A 17054-nucleotide genomic window follows, 5' to 3' on the forward strand; every position below is an offset into this window, starting at 1 on the left:
GTCCCCACGCAGCCCCCTGACCACCTCGCCGCAGGAGGGAGGGCAAAAAGATGGCCAGGCCGCAAGAAAATGGAGAGAGGGCCGGCCAGGGTTACAGCTCGCTCCTTTCCTTTTGTTTCGTTGCGGAGAGAAGAAGTTTCTTCCGCGCCAGCCAGATCACCTGCTACACACATTCGATTCGGAGAGGAAGTCCTCAAACTCCAGCACAGCTCGCTCCCTGTGTGTGAATGTGTGTGAATACCGGCATAGCGGGCTCAGGCGGGGCTGTTCAATTGTCCCTGGTTTTGTTCCGCTTCATTGCATAGGGAGACACTGAGCTGTTTTCTTTTGCTCCCCTGTCTGACTTCTGCATGTGCCTTTAACAGCTGTGGGTGCCAGAAATTCACAGAAATGGTCTCATGATGTCCATAGTATTCAAATATGCAGTATTTGTGGCTGTGTGTGTACTGTTTGTGTCTAAATATACATAGTTCTATACATAGCTAGAAAAAGAGGAGAAAATGTTTGCATCAGCTATGATCTGAATGGTTAAAACATTTTAGAAACTGTTATTCCACTGCTTAAAAACACAATTCACAGATACACAAATAATATTACTTGAATGCAAATCAAAAAAGCAACAAAAGAGAAACTAATAGAATCTGTTGTGTTTTGAACACCCATCAATATGTATCCAGTATACCAAGAATTATAGGAATGTGAATATTAACAGACAAAAATGTTTTTCTAAACAGACCTCATTCTAATTTCTGAATTTATGAAGTCAAAGTTAGCAACCATTAGCAGCTGACAGTTTAGAACATTATGGCATTCCCACAATTCATTCTGTAGCGTCTAGAGGACATTCTCTTTTTTGAACGTCAGTCTGACTACATTTTCTTAAAAATGGGAGGAAAAGAAATGTCGAGATTTCAGAATTCTGTCTTTTAAGACAAACTTTTTAGTAAGTTGCCCTTTCGAAGTAACCCTTAATCACTGTCTCCTGGAGTCTTATTCCCGTACGGAGAGCTGTTCTGTTCTCGGTACTGGAGCACTCCTGTGCCTTGCAGTCTTTCCAACAGGCCGATTAATTATTTATGTTAATTGAACCCTTTAATTGAGCTGTGGCTTGATTAGACCACTCTTAACTGTTTTCAGTGCAAGAGTTCAATGGCAATAGAAATGAACACAGTGCTGGATTCCGCTCGTCTTGCTATGTTTGTTTAAATGCCTTTGTGTCTAGAATACAAGCAGAAACAGATTCCCACCTGATACAGCGCCTGTCCTACCTTGTGTGTGCTGCACTTGTTAGTAAGTGATCCCGTAGGATGGAGGGCATATTGAGGGAAGGTGGAGGTGAGATCTGTAGTAATTATCTTTACAACAAGAAGCGAAGACCTGTGCTGGAGTATGGAAGCAAGGACTGAACGCAATAGAGTTTGATATTTAGGAGAGAGTTCTATTGCTGGTTCTGTTAGGCGACGTCGTAACGAGGGAGATTGGAACACGAGACTGGGGGGGCTCACCCTCCCCCCCCCCCCCCCCAAGCGGGGCTTATTTATTTATTTTGCTCCTCTCCCGGCCCCTCCCCCCACCCTCCGTCCCCAAGCCCTGCAGGCGCTGCGTCTCGACCTTGTTTGTCAAGGCTGCTCTGTGATCATCCAGCCGATGGGTGCCCTCAGTGAATGGCACAGCGTCTCCCATTTTTCCCTCTTGAGCACTGCGAACCAAGGCTGGCCGACGGACCCAGCACCACCCCACCCCCACTGCCCCTTCCAAAGGTCTCCATCCTATTTCCCTCTGTGCTTCCTACCGAGGCCTTCTCTTAGGCTTCTGTGTGCTAAGACGGTGAGAAAAAAGCCTTATCTTGTGTGTTCATACATTATTGTATGATTATTGGAGAATTATATACTGTTTACATATCCATTATTAAGGTGACGCTGACATAACACCAGAACAGCAAACTCTAAAAGCGTTGCTGCACAAATGCAGAGATTTATATTTACCCGATGCACAGCTAGGAGTTTTGTGTTCTGAATGGTACTTGTATGTCAGTTTTTCTTATAAAGGTGCACTACATATAAAAAGTGTGTTTCTTAAAAACAAATTATATCCAAGTAACTATGAAGCACTAGAAAATGCATTTGGGAGTGTCTATCCAGATTTCAAATGCTTTGTTTTGATTCATTTATTGAAAGAAACAAATTCTTGGTTTCTCTGCATTGCCCACCAAGGACCCAGGTAAGATACTGTATCTAACCAGAGTAATTATGCACTGTGTACATTGTCCCAATTAGTTGTAACAATCGGCTGATTGCTTTCATTTCTGAGGGCAGGATCCCTTGTTAAACTGTGAGACTTTATTACTTCATTACTCAGGGCTGATGCTTGTTTTCATGTAAATTTAGTGGGTGTTAAATACAAGCAAATAAAATGGCAATTAACCCTGTAAATAGTTATAAATGATGGCCCAATTGGTGGGGCTATTGATGAGCCCTCTGTCAACAACGTTAGACCTGAACAATAAAAAAGAGTAAACCATGACAATTGTTTGCTATTTCTCAGGCAATACAATTGTTTTTGCTTCTATTAACCTCTGACCCCACACGTAACCAGCGCAAACTGTAGCTCAGACCTTCCCAGAGAACAAAGCTTGGACAAAGTTGAACCCCTGCCCATAGAGAGAGGAAATGGCTGGCGCTGCCATGGTAATGTGATCTTGTACTGTCTGCCCGAAACAAAGGACAGCTTTTGTCCTTTTTTTCTACCCCTGGGAGTGTATAAAGTCCCCCGCTGTTCGGCCACAGAGGAAGTGAAAGCTGTACGCTGAGACAGGACAGAGAAGGGCCAGAAGGTGCCCCCTTCACTGTGTGAGAGCGACAGCGAAGGGGGAGGCACTTAGCTCGCAGCTCCACATTGTAAAAGGTGTCTTTAACAGGAGGAAAATAAATAGCGGGCAAAGCCTGGTGAAGGGGAAACAAGAAACACTAGAGATAAGTGAAAGGCTGTCTGAAAACCAGGCCTCATACAGGATTTTTGATGCCGCAGATAAGATGGGCTGGTAGCTTCAAGGCATAATTGAGAATTTACTCCCTCTTTTTGTCATACAAAGAAAGTATTGTCAGAGCAATAAATTTGATTGCTTGTCTGGGGGCTCGACTCAAAATCACCCCAATTTCAGGATGTTCTGCAACCACGATTCTAAAAAGAGCTGCTGTTGCTTAAGATCGCGTAGTTCTTCGAGGAACAGCTAATGTGCACTTACTGAAATCTGCAACTGAATAAGTTTCAGTCAGCCAATTCAAGAAATCGCCCAGCTGTATTTTAAAGACGGCAAGTGTTTCTGCAATTCGTTTTGTTTTGTGCCAGCCGTTATTCCAGGAAACTGAAAGTTTGAGTTAAATCTTGGAATCATAGCGTCTCAAATAAATCTCAGAATCTAACCAAGGATCAGCCTTCTCAGTTCTGGGATGGGAACGGTCCAAGTACAATTAGAGGCTGCATCTGTTTGTGGATCAGTAGGTGGCACTATTACATCTGAACCGGGATTTAATATCCATTACCCCAGTATTGTGAATGCGTGTACAGTGCAAAGATCCCATTGCACTGAATGCTACTCTGTATGTATCCTGGTTTACACTCTGGGTCTGCACAACCTGGCCTGTTGAAATTTCATCTTAATTCAACTGCTGAAGTAGTTTTGCACTTCACCATCTGGTTCACAGTGTTGTGAGGCTACTGGCACATAATGGCTACCATGAATCACTCTGATGTGTGTTGAAGTTCTATGCTAATATTTCTGCCTCTAGCACTTGGGCTACATACAGTTAGTATATTGCCATGACCAGTTTCCTCCCACAGTCCAAAGACAGACTGGTAGGATATTGTCTGTGTGCTACCCACCTGAACTAATGTCTGTGTGTGACTGGTGTCCCATCCAGGGTGTACCTAGCCTTGCACCCATTGTTTGCCAGAATAGGCTTCATCTCTCCAGTGACCATGATGTGGGAAAGTGGTTAGAAAATGGATGGATGGAAGTTCTATGCTAATGCAAAGAATTATCACATATACAAGAGTAAAGAGAAAGAGTTAAACAAAAGGTGATTTTGAACTGGGGGTTTATGGTGGGTAATATCAGAAGATGTACAGTATCTGAGATATTCATTAATATTAGTCAAAGCATGTTCTTAGAAATTCATGGACACTGATATTTAATGTTACCACTTCCGTTGTGAAAACACTTTCTACAGATATGGTTTAAAACCTGGAGAGAAGCATCAGTGTATTCTAAAGCTAAAACAAAGTGAAAGGTGCCCTCTTTGACCCTCTGGTCAAATCAGTAATCACAGCCAGACTGAGAATTTTGTTCTAGGATGAATGCTTTCTCCTAAAAGTCTGCTAAAAAGTATTTCTTGGGAATGTGCTTAGAACAACAAAGTCTTTTTGGCCAAGTAGCTGGAGTCCTTCCCCAAAGCTAGCTGCAAATCAATTGAACACCCATTTTCAGTAATAATACTTTTATCTACATTTTATCTACAGTTATCTGAGGTCAGTATATCACAGCACCTTGGTTACTCTGTGTAAGCACAGCACACGCGTGCTCACCACTGATCATCCATGAGTCATATGGATGAGATCCAACACCTACCAACAGAAGTGGTAAGAAACTGCATTGAAAAAGGATGGACTCTGCTTTACACATCAATCAATGTTGTTCCAGAAATCGGTTCCAAAAATGCCTCCTGCTCCTTGTCCAAGTGGCTAACAATATGAGTTGTTTTTTTCTGCAAGACTGACATCAAACTTCAACAATCAGGATGATAATACCCAACCCGTGAATGAAGATCACACTCTCACATCTCTGGTAATGTCAAAGTACTAAGACTAAATTTAGAAATTACTTTATAGAGGTGTTCTAATGATGTGATTATTAGATACAGGGCAGTATTTGGGAGAATGTAGACAGTTTTACTAATAATATGCTATATCAGGTAATAATATATCAGGTTTAACTGATGCACTATGTAGTCAGTTGATGGTTCAAGAGCTCAGTGTGTACTATTTGTATTATTTTACACTTTACATGTAAATTCCAGATATATTTTCAGTATGTTCACAATGTACTTGGTAACCATTCTGTACATTTCAAATATACTTCTGAAGTATATACATATATAATACTTATAGTAAAATAAACCAGGCCAATTTACGATCAACATACTCAAAATAAGAATTTAAGAATGGAAAGTATATTTTCATCATATCAAATTCTTAAGATTTTACTTCTGCTTACACATTTGTTCATAACAAATGCAGCAATATATATATATATTATTATTATCAGGTGGCACTGAGGTTAGCATTGCAGCCTCTTTGGTTAGCACAGCTTCTATGGAATTTGTATGTTTTCCCATGTTTACGTGGGTTTACTCCAGGTGCTCCAATTTCCTCCCCAAATCCAAAGAGATATTGGTAGGTTAATTGGCTTCTAGGAAAACACATGCCCTGGTGTGAGTGTGTGTGTGTGTGTTTGTGTCTATGTGTGCCCTGTGGTGGACTGGTGTCCCATCCAGAGTGTATCCTGCCTTGCATCAGTTGCTTTCTGGGATAGGGTTCGTCTCCCCTGAGACCCTGTGTTGGTTAAAATGGTGAGAAAATGGATGACTGTATTATTTGGTGACACCATAATCCAGGACACGGTTTTAAGGCCCCCTTGAACTGCATTAAACTGAATTAAATTAACATGGAATCAGTTTCAAAACTTTACTGATCTAAAGGACAGTAACTCCAAAAATTACCATAAGGCAGTATGTCAGTACAATAAAGTTCTGTGAAATTAAAACATAACTTTAGAGTATATCTTAATTTTATATTTAATTTTTATTTTAAAGATTTGATCTTAAAATTTACATTTTGTGGTGGTGTGTGGTGTCCTAGCTATTTTTATTGCTCTCTGCTTTTTTCTTCTATCCACATTTTATATCTTTACTACTGCCCTTATGTGACCAGCAACATGCAGACTTTAAACTGTTGGCTTTTAAAGCTTGAACTCCCAAGGGGCAAACAGGAACTTATAATAGTTGTGTGGTCCTCATTGACAATCTTGCCAAGTGAATGTCAAGGATGAACTGAATGTCATCACTTGAAAACCGTGGTCAATGTCAGCCGACACTGGGGAAATCTGGACAAAAGGACTTAAACTGCTGATGTATGGACTACAGGACTCGAATTGGTCATGTTTAGACCCAGGGCTCAACTTGTGGGCCTACTGTAACTTGGAAATACCACATGGTAGACTCCTGTTCATTTGCTTTTAATTACTAATTTTCATGTCAATTTAGACTGATTCCAGTGATCAATAACCGTCACTCAAGTTGACAAGCAATGGGAAATAATAAGCCTTTCTAGTTATTTAATGAAGAAAGCCTATCTAAACAACAATATAATATTAACTAAGAATGGTCTTTATTTTTTTTTGCAAGCATAATATTGGACAAAGCAAATAAAGACACTATTTTGTAACTTTCCAGTTGTCTGTTGTGTTGTCAAGCTGATCCACATTATGTTTCAATTTTCATTAGGTGTTAGTAGGGCCGGTGTGTAGTTTTACACGACAAACCTGATGCTGCAACACAAAAAAATTGAGAGACACAGACGCAGCTACAGCTTTTTTTGCTACAGCTTACATTGGTGGGACACAATACCTATTTTGAAGCAGATTTGCTCATTTAGGACAGAATGAATAAAATAATGCTGTCAGCTGCATGTTGGGTATGGTCCTCAGAGTCTGGCAGCTTAACACAGTGTTAAATTACGCGGCAGGAAGTAGTGGAACCCTGTCAAGAAGGAGTTTCTGTTCTGTGAGAAAAGAGCCCAACATGGTACGAACAACTAGCCTCTGGTGCCGGCTGTCAGGCCTCATGACTACAATACAGCCAGGGCTTACAGATGTACACTAAGTAGGGAATTAGGACTCACAAAGAGCTAACACAGGCAAGCTCTGAGTGCAAATTTATATCTTGGAACATGTCACTCATGGACTGCTTCAGCTTTTCTCTGAGGGACAATAGCCCAGAGTCACCAAAAATAATAATAAAAAAAAAATTCCTTTTGTAAATCATTTGGGAGTTTCACATCCTTCAAGTTTGCTCTTACAAAATAAATAGGCAACTTCGGCATTCATGAAATTCGTACAAATAGGCACAAGAAAATCTCTGCTTTTGAACATGCAGTATTTATTGTGAAACAACTTTTTTTAAAGATGCATGCAGTTACTGATAATATTACGGAACATTTTTGTCTTACACTTTGTGAGATTAAATTAGGAAGAATGGCCATGTGATTGAAATTCTTCATATCTTGTTTGATGGTTATTATGCTATGTTATTGTGTGCATTTAGCACATTTAGTAATACTCCAGGGCTTATGAATCACATTCATGGATGGTTAATTACTTTAAATCAATCAGATGTGTATTAATAGTGTATTAATTACTACTTACTAGTGTCCTTTAGTCCTGCCTAATTGCCTTATTTTACAGACTGCTCACAAGCATAAACATGCTGTTAATTAGAAGACCATCTCACCATCTCATCTCCATCTCACCATACTGCACTTTACCAATTATCGTTTAGGGACAATGTTCTTTTCATGAAATTTCTCAAAAAGAAACTTGAAACCACTTTGTTGTTGTTGTTTTTTCACTTCATCTTCGGCTCCCTCACACTTCTCTGGCCTTTTAAATTTTAATCATTTCAAAATCAGAATCTTTAAAGTGGTGAATTTAAAAGCTCAACTGTGTACTAATGGAATAAACCAACAGAAAGCTATAGAATGTGTCTGGTTTCACATACTATTGACATAGCTTAAAGATCTGTTGCTATTTGAGAAAGATTCCTTGTCCACATGCCGTTTTATTGTCATGTCTCCCTGAAATCTACTTTTTATTTTCAGGAATTGGAACTTTGGGAAATTTCACAAAAGTTCTGTGGATTTCACAATTTGAACCTGTTTATAGTATCTAACTATTCCATTTTAATGTTCTGATACTAAGATAACTACTATATAAAGTTAATAAGCAGTATATACTTAGATTTTGTGATATATAGACATTTAGCACTAGAAATAAGATATTAAACAACAAACACGTGAGTCATTTTCAATCCAGAAGGTTAGAATCAGTGCTTTTCCCCATCAGATGGGCTATGTTGTTCTCGTAGCACAGACTAAAAAGCCAATATTCTGTACAGTGGCATCATTAAGGTCCTGGAACCTTGGACTGACTAAAAGGAAGAAAATGAGCTGATGAACAGTTTGGTGCTAACGTTAGGGCCACACAACAGTAAGTGTGTGAACTGTAGTTTCTTCACGCCACAAGACTCGTATATTGTGACAGAAAGTCATGGCACTTTACATCCGGAGATAGTAATTTATTCTGATTGGATCGAGGCGCTCGGGGGCATGATTCTAAGCTGTCCAAAACTGTAAATCTCTCAGGCACAAGAATGTGTTCTCTTGGTCCAGTAAGCAGTAGGGATTGCGGTGAGGTCACGGGCTATTGGATAAAATCTGCAGACTCCTTTTCTCATTTTACAGAGACCCCCCCTCCTTTCCTGCCCCACCCCCACTCCCCTTTCACACACACCTACACACACACGGACGCATGTTTGCGTCCCTCTCTTCGTGGGCCCTTGTCTCTCATTCCTTTTTTGTTCACTATTGAACAGATTTACGGCACCAAACGAAAATCCGCATGAGGTGAAAACTAATCCAAAGCAAACACTTTGTTTTTTATTTTTCTTTGAAAACAATATACTCTGCTGCTGGGGATATGTCTTTTATCAGAAGTTCCTGTCCGTGTGGGGACGTCTTCTTAGATTTTGTGCCCATGGTGTTAGTAATGCAGGCCCACACCTAATCAGTAAGTAAAGTACCATTACAGTAGGTACACTGCTATTGGTTTTAGCCATTGTAAGGTACCTATAAGGTACGTGGTACTGTCCTTAATTTCATCTCACAAGCCTGCAAAAAGCCACTATGCATGACCTGCACTTTTGAGGTTAATTCCCAAGATAAAGTTTTTATTCAAGCCATTTTGTTCCTGTAAATGCCCTGATTTATAAGGCCGTATCTTCAAAAGTAATAAAGATTATAAATGACTTCTTTAAAGCTCTGTTTTCTTTATTAGTAAAATTAGTAAGTTACTTTAATAACTTTATTAAGGTTACTTTATTAAAGTAAAAAGCCTTGAAGAGCCTAGTTCTGGATCACAAGGTCACTTAAAGCTTTCACCTCTATATGAAAGCTTTCAGAAACTTGAGCAGATTTACTCCTCTTTCAGAAATGTAAAACACCTTGCTGCAATTAACTTTGTGAACAGCTGAAATAAAAATGCAATAAAAACGGAATGAACTGCTAATACACTAGGCATAGACAGAGGCAGCTGTACTAGAACTGCTTATCCAATATTTTCAAAACAATATTTGATATATGTTAAAAACATCATATCCCACTTTTTCCATAACTGTCCTTATTTTAGCATGTTAGTGTGTCCACATATTTTCTTCGGAAAAACATCTTTACCCAGGTTTTGAAACACTGTACTGCTGCTTTCCTGCATTTGTAAATCTTGGGGCATCTGTGCAGGGTTGAAGGCCAATTCCCAGGTGTACCTTAACTGGTGATTTCCAGCTGGCAGTTTTATTTAAAGGTTTTCTAGATCATTTCCAGTTCCTGTCAATTATCATGTGATGTCAGATATCAGATAATCTAAGAAATGCAGCAATATTCATGTCTTGCAGTGTCACATTAGATCTATGAGCTCTGTAGGTCACTGAAGTTTGTGACCCAATGCTTTCCTGCTCAATCCATCCAGCCATTTCCTAGCTGCTGTCTCCTATAAATGAGTGCAAGGCAGGGTACACCTGGAATGGGATGTCAGTCTACTGTATTCCAAGCCACACACAGGCACAAATACAGCACATGCACTCACACCAGGGCCAAATTCCCCAGAAGACAATTAAACTACCAGGATGTTTTTGGACAGTGGGATATAACCTGACAATTGTTTGTGAAAGGGCTATAATAAGTCAGCAATAATTTATTTTCCTTGTGTAGCCTAAAAGATTGCCATACCACAGTTCCAATCCAATGGGTCTTTGAGTGTACTCTTGTGTGAAAACATGTTCTGCATTAGCAGTTCCAAATAAATAAACCTATCTATTGATTAAACTTTGGGTTTGAAATTGATTATACCTCAGTTCAATTTAATAATTAAGTTGCCGGTAGCTTTGAAAAGCAGACTGCTGGATTGGATCAGAGGACTGCCTTATTAAGAAGTCCTGTTTCTACACCTTCATGTGTTTTATCAGTGTATTTGATCTGGCAAGAAGTGCTCTCTAAGAATCCTACCTTTTACTCTGATATCTTTCTTTTCCACACTATCACCTGATAGTACTCCTTCTGGAAGTGCAGGATTTAACCCTAGATGTAAGAATATGGATTTGTGTTTTTTGTCTAGAATTAGAGCAGTTCAATTCATCCACAATTGCGATCAATTTATATCTTGCAATTTTTAAGAGAGAGGGGAAAGCTGAATTTCCCATCAAATGAGAACAAAAGAATACAAGGATGGAGCATTCAGAATTAAAACACTTTCTGTTCCTGTATTAGATCATTAGATCACCACAATGATGCCCTTAAAGAAACCAACCTCCATTCATAAATAGGAGGTATTTCTCTGCCACACCCCTTATCTCAGTACCTTCTGCAGACTAACTGCAGTATGTTAGCATCATTTTCACAAACAGTAGTTTACACATACAATATCTTAGAGGAAGATGATGGTGATTATTCTTCTTTATTCATGTCTGATGTCTTGACCCAAGGCAACTCACAATGAATTCAATGACAGCAGACAATAATGTATATGGCTTGGATATAGCAGAACATTCCTGACTTACCTGTTTAATATAAATGCAGAACAGAAATCCTGTTTAGAACAGGGAAGAAAGAGGGGAGATATGGACAGGATAAAACACAAACTCCATGCAATAACTTTGCCACTGAAGCACAAATCTGTCAGCAGGTACAGATGAGGAATTCATGCTTAATTAGGGTGCGGCGCTGTCATACAATTGGAATGAACCAGGAACCATCTCTGCAACCAAAGTATTTAAGTGTGATTGCTGCTGGTAATTTTCCAAAAAGGAGTCGTGTGACCAAAAGGTTTGGAAAAGCACATCTTTGGTAAAATGGTTTCACTAACAAACAGTTTTATTTTGATGTAGGCTGTGCCTTTGCATCTGTGCTGACTTGTATTTATGTGCTGACGACAGCAGACATACTGTGCGGATCACCCTCTTCACTTCCTCTGCCATTAGGCTTTGAATTAGTATGAAGCTGCAATTACCCTGTAGCCAAGGCAGATGATTATACTGCCAGGTCACTGTTAGATCACCAGAATCTGTGTGCTTCTGACCTAGTAATAGATGAAGTAATAAAGACTGGAACAGTGAGTGAGGAAGTACAGTACTGCTGGACATTGTACCTTTCACTCCTGTCATTTCTTATTGAAAAATGCAGAGTTGGGCTTTCTCCTCTCTTTATTCCTTTCCTGACTATACATGGGCATGTGGCATATTGGCCCTTCAGCAGATTATCTCAGGGCCTGCAATAACAGCCAAATTATACTGTGGTTAATTTAGCTAATATATGAAATCTCCTTCAGGGTGTTGAGAAAAAGTGCGGCAGATTATCCCCTAATTAGCACTGATATATCCCCTCTGAACAATGTCCTATTTCATCACACAATTCCAATGTCTTAATGTTAGGTGATAACTACCTCCTCAACATATGTCATGGCTCGTTAAGGGACTTTTCTTGGGATAATGTCTCTGGCTTAATGACTTGTAAAAGATGGTTAACACTCACAATTTAGCTTTTTTATCCTAGGAAACATATGATCAAAGTTTGCCAGGGGAGAGCATATGAAATTCAAAAGGATTTTTTTTCTTGTAATATACAACCTTTTATTTAAAGACTTCTGCAACCAAAGTTCTTGTTCCACAAAGCATTAAAATCCCGTTTCTCCAAGACTGCTTTATAAATATTTTATGTTCTCTCTTATCACATCTTTGAGGTTTTGCACCTACTCATCAGTGTCTGACTCACATTGTTAATGGACTTTATGCTGAATTAACTCAAGGAAGGGTGTAACCTCATTCTAGGAATTCTGTAGTCATTGTCATTCTTTGATTTTCCTTTGCTGTGTGATCGGTCACTTCAATCCAAAAAATGCAAATGGTCACTGACTTATTAGTATTTTATCCTTCTATCCATTTTCTACCTGCTTCTTCCAATTTCGGTCATGGAGGAGTCTATCCCAGTAAGTAATGGGTGCAAGGCAGTGTACACCCCAGACAGAACACCAGTCCATCGTAGGGCAGGCTCACAGACAAACACACACACTTACACCAGGGCCATTTTCCCAGAGGCTAATTCACTTACCAGTATGTTTTTGGACCTTGGGAGGAAACCAGAGCACCTGAGGAAACCTATATGCAGATAGCACCCCAGAAACTGAACTCAAGGCCCCAGTGGTGTAAGGCAGCAATACTAACCATTGCACAGCTTAGAAAATGAAATTGAACATCACCCATTATGATATTACAGAAGATTGATAGATTCACCCGTGTTCTTCTGTACTACTAGTTCAAAACATACAAAACCAGGTCATAAACAATTGCACAGACAGCATGTTAAAATATAGCCAGGAACTGAAGAGAAGTACTATATCACTCACAATCATACAAGTGGCACCTGCCACTATTGTAAACACTATAGGTCTGCACTTATGCTGCCTAGTCTCCTGTAGTCTTGAAGAGAAGGTGTCTCTCTTGATCAAAGCACAGCAAGAATATGAATGTCTTGTCTTAAATAGGCTGCCTACACAGGTGACTACAGGTGAGCCATACCTGGAAGCACAGAAACCTATGATGAGAGGGAATGGTTCAGATCAGTGCCTGTAATCGATCAATTAACCAAACTATCTTTTTTTTTATTAAGCACTTTCAAGTAAAACAACCTTAAAATGTGCAGTATGCAGCTAGTACACACCTTCATCAAAAGGCAAAGTTGGGAATCTAATCTAGTACTGCAACCCTATGAGTTTTTAGCAGAATGGCAACATTTATGGAGATACTGTATGGTATCAGTCCTCCTCTTGGCATGGATGACTCAGTGTGAAAAGAGTCCTGACAGGTGCACAGCAACTTTGGACACCTCTTTGGCCCTACAGTGAAAGAGCAAAAATGACACCAGGCCCAACACAGGACAGAGACTCCCCACACTACAGGATTACTTTTTTGACGTCCTGTGGTACCAGCTGAGAACTCGACCTGCTCCAAGACAGAATGATCTCCCAGCTAATGCAGACCACAGGCCAGTGTAGCAATTCCTCCTGACAGCTACAGTACATCTTGGACAGAAAATGGATATGCAGCCCTAAGGTTGAGTCAGAGCATCTAGCAGGACCGGTTGTGCTCGCTGCTCATTAGTGGAGACCGTAAACTGCTAGCCCACAGCAGGCACATTCCAGAAAACTCCTAGGAGGAATATGTAAATAGGTAATTAGGATGGTGGATTCCAGCACTTGCAGGTGTTACTTCTGATTTATCGGTTAGTACTGCTTGCTGTTGCATTTCTAATAGCTGGGTCCTGTTTGTTTTGGCACACTGTGTTATTTTGGAGGATCTTCCTGGTTCTTCACATTTTTAAGGGGATCACCCTGGCTGAACACACAGTTCTGATCTGGGGAGGTAGGGAGGGTCAGGTGGGCTGATGGGGGCTGGAAAGAGTGGGCTTTAGCAGTAACATGCTAAGTCCCCTGACAGTGCCAACAGCTTTAACAGGATAAATTACAATGGGACTCATTGCTTCCCTGCTAGGCAAAACTCCTAGCGCAATATAATTTTTCAAAAATGACAAAGGACAACTTGTGTAAGCACATAGGAGTTGACAAATACAATTATTTCATAGAGCAGCCATAAGACCTTTAAGAGACATGGTGAATGTAATCCTAGAAATGACCAAGAGATACAATAGTTTGGCATTATACCAGTCCTCAACAAAGGTGTTTCACTTCTTATGTTAGCAGCCTCTGTACTAAAGGCCCCAGAAGTTAAACTGAATGATCTTTGCACCTTCTGCTTTTTTATGTCCATTTCCCAAAGAGGGGAATAACGCAGCCCAAGCCTGAATGAAATGGCTTGTGCCAGCTCGCTGAAAAAATGTCAATGCTGATGCAGAACAACAGGAGAACTCTTGTGTTTTGTACCGCTTCTACAGTCACAACATTAGCAGCAAAGCTGTCGGGTGAGTAGTGCTCTTGGCTCATGGAGCTTTAGTGCTACGTTCAATTCAGACCTTCAGTGCCTTCTATGTGGAGTCTGCATGGTCCTCTGAACATATTGTTGCTTACCCAAGCAAGCAAACAACCCAAAAAAAAAGTGAACAGTAAGAGTGCAATCATTTCATCTTAATCCAGTTGATGCGTTTCATTGTGCCGCATTCACAGGAATGCTTTTAGGTTGCTTTAATTTGTACTGAATGATGACTTATAGAGACCCGGCACAGCGAACAGATCAAACGGATGATAAAATTCCGGTAAGAGGAGTTAAACGTATGTGCAGCGATTGGAAAAACAGGCGCGTCGCATGCCGGCCTTTAAACAGAGTGGCAGGCACGCACGGTGCAGCGCTTTTGGAGCCCGGCGTCCGGCAACTTAAAAGAATTTTCAGAATACACACGATAAATAATTTATCGGGCTACATTATTACTAATGACGGTACACAAAGGTGAAGTGAAACAGTTTCAAGCTGTATATATCTAGAGAATGAGATGTATTGCATTAACATGTATAAATATAGAAGAGCGCAGCTTGGAAGCCTCTATTGTTTTAAGGAAGGTTTTCAATTCAGAAACTCTTGACGTCCTTGTGCAATCCCGAATCGCATCAACAAGTCTGAGGGAGCAAACATTAAAGGGAATTCAGAAATAATATTGATAAGTATAATTTTCTTGAGCAGAATTTTAAAAACAGCACACCTGAAGAAGGCTCCACAGCCGAAAGGTTGTTTTCTTTCTTCTCTTTTCAGCATGGAATAAAGCTATTACTTGTTCTTTTGCATACTCTAACTACGCCTACTTAAGATAAATGAAATGCACTATAAATCGTATCTCATCTTAATGGTACCAAAATAGAAAGGGTTTTTTATTGCAAATGTTTATTTCTTGATATTTAGAGTATTTTACAATGTTGCATCACTTGACTCATAAACCTCATGTTTAAAAAAATAGCCAGTGCATAATAGATTTATATAATTTAACCAGTTTTAAAATTCCACACAATATTTAAAATTGTTGTGTTGTGCTAGAAATTAAATCAGGAGTTAGAAAAAACGGCGTGAGGAAAAATTACAAAGCTGGTAGAACTTTTGTTTTACTTAATTTAATAATTAATATGGACAATAAAAGCCATATTATTCATATTCATATTATTATTATTATTATTATTATTATTATTATTATTATTATTATTATTATTATTATAAAAGCCCTAAAATACCTTTATAATTAAATTACAGCGGGGGGATTAAAAAATATTTATAGACTAGGAAACAAAGGTTGAACTGGGCATTAAGAGCATTTTTCTTTTTTCATATAAAAAAGCAAACATCATTATTTTTTTTATTCTTGCTTGCACGCACGGTACATTTCAACCAGCCATCATCTTTGATTGAAAGCTAATGAAAAAGCTGTCCCGCGTCAGTTTATTCCTTGTATCCATTAAGAATAATTAGGGCTGAACAATTTTGATGCCTGTAACCTCCGCAAGTGTTGCTAATGGCATTATAAATTGCTCCTTGTCCTAAGACTGCGTGGCTGACGCTTAATTCAAAAGCACTCTGTCAACAGGGGCTGATTTGTGTGGTTAATGAGTGCGTTTAAAACAACAGCCGCGACTCATGCATCCTAATGTCGATAAGAGAACTTGGTTCGATAAAGAGGCTTGTCCTTAATAATTAGCGGCGACAAATGCTTGGAATTAGGGCGATCGCCTCAGAAATGGTTCGGCTTTAAACACCTTTATAGAAACGCCGTCTTTTGCAAAGCTTACCCGGAACAGGTCTTCAAACTTCATTCGCCAACTTCCCCGTGTTTATAATAAAGAGCCAGGAGGTTGCTCACAGAAATACCTTATACGGTGGCTGATCAATGGATAACAAAGGGGAGGTGAGGACTCGACAAGCACCGAAACAACACTTAAAGAAAGTCATTCATTTTCTCGTGTATTTTTCAAAGTCAATACTGTCACTGATCTCACTGCTTAAGCACGCTCTCGCGGAACGCAGTCAAGATGTACAGTGTTTCGTACAGTACCTGCCACTTGTCTGTGTTCTGCAATATCCTAGTCTGTTACACAGTGAGTTGATAGCTGACTCCTGTTTCTCTCCGTACTGTATATGTACTTACATCGCGTAAAGTAAATTTTAGGGAAGCCGGAATCGTCAGTCGCCAATCATAATAAACTACAATGAAGAATTGGAGGAATTGTTCTAAGCTGGAGATGATAAATTGTGTTCACCTTCCTCCAAATACAGCGCATGTTATAGGCCATTTGCTGTCTATCGTCACTCATCAGAATAACTTCTCCCTTCTTTGCATTTGCAGCTGCAAATACATAAGTGTATAAAACATTAAAGATGTATACAGTATATAATATATTGTGTATATACAGTATAGCCAATTTTTGTTTAGAAACAAAGCAAGAAATTAATAAATTATATTAATAATACATGTAATGTCAGACTGCGGCTGCTTGTTCCAGTCGTTTGTACTGTACATCACGAAGCAAAAAAGGATCAATCTATCTGTTATCACAAGTCGCTTATTCCTAGTGGGGGTCGCAGCAACCCCGAGTTTATCCCAGAAGCATCAGGAGACATGAAGCCCGCCCATCGGAGGACACATTCGCACATAGACTTACAGACATATTTACCTGCCTCCTGTATATC

General features: G+C 39.6%; 1 long non-coding RNA gene across 1 annotated transcript in view; it reads right to left on the reverse strand.

Annotated features, from left to right (window-relative positions):
- LOC138241879 (uncharacterized) overlaps nt 1-16229 on the reverse strand; it is a 31440-nt gene extending 15211 nt beyond the window's left edge. Inside the window, exon 1 of the long non-coding RNA XR_011191154.1 lies at nt 16157-16229. This is a non-coding gene — a long non-coding RNA (uncharacterized lncRNA). The remainder of the gene's footprint in view (nt 1-16156) is intronic.
- Nucleotides 16230-17054: the final 825 nt, after the last annotated feature.

The sequence above is a fragment of the Lepisosteus oculatus genome, chromosome 11, assembly GCF_040954835.1.
Source record: "Lepisosteus oculatus isolate fLepOcu1 chromosome 11, fLepOcu1.hap2, whole genome shotgun sequence".
In the NCBI taxonomy this organism is placed as follows: Eukaryota; Metazoa; Chordata; class Actinopteri; order Semionotiformes; family Lepisosteidae; genus Lepisosteus; species Lepisosteus oculatus.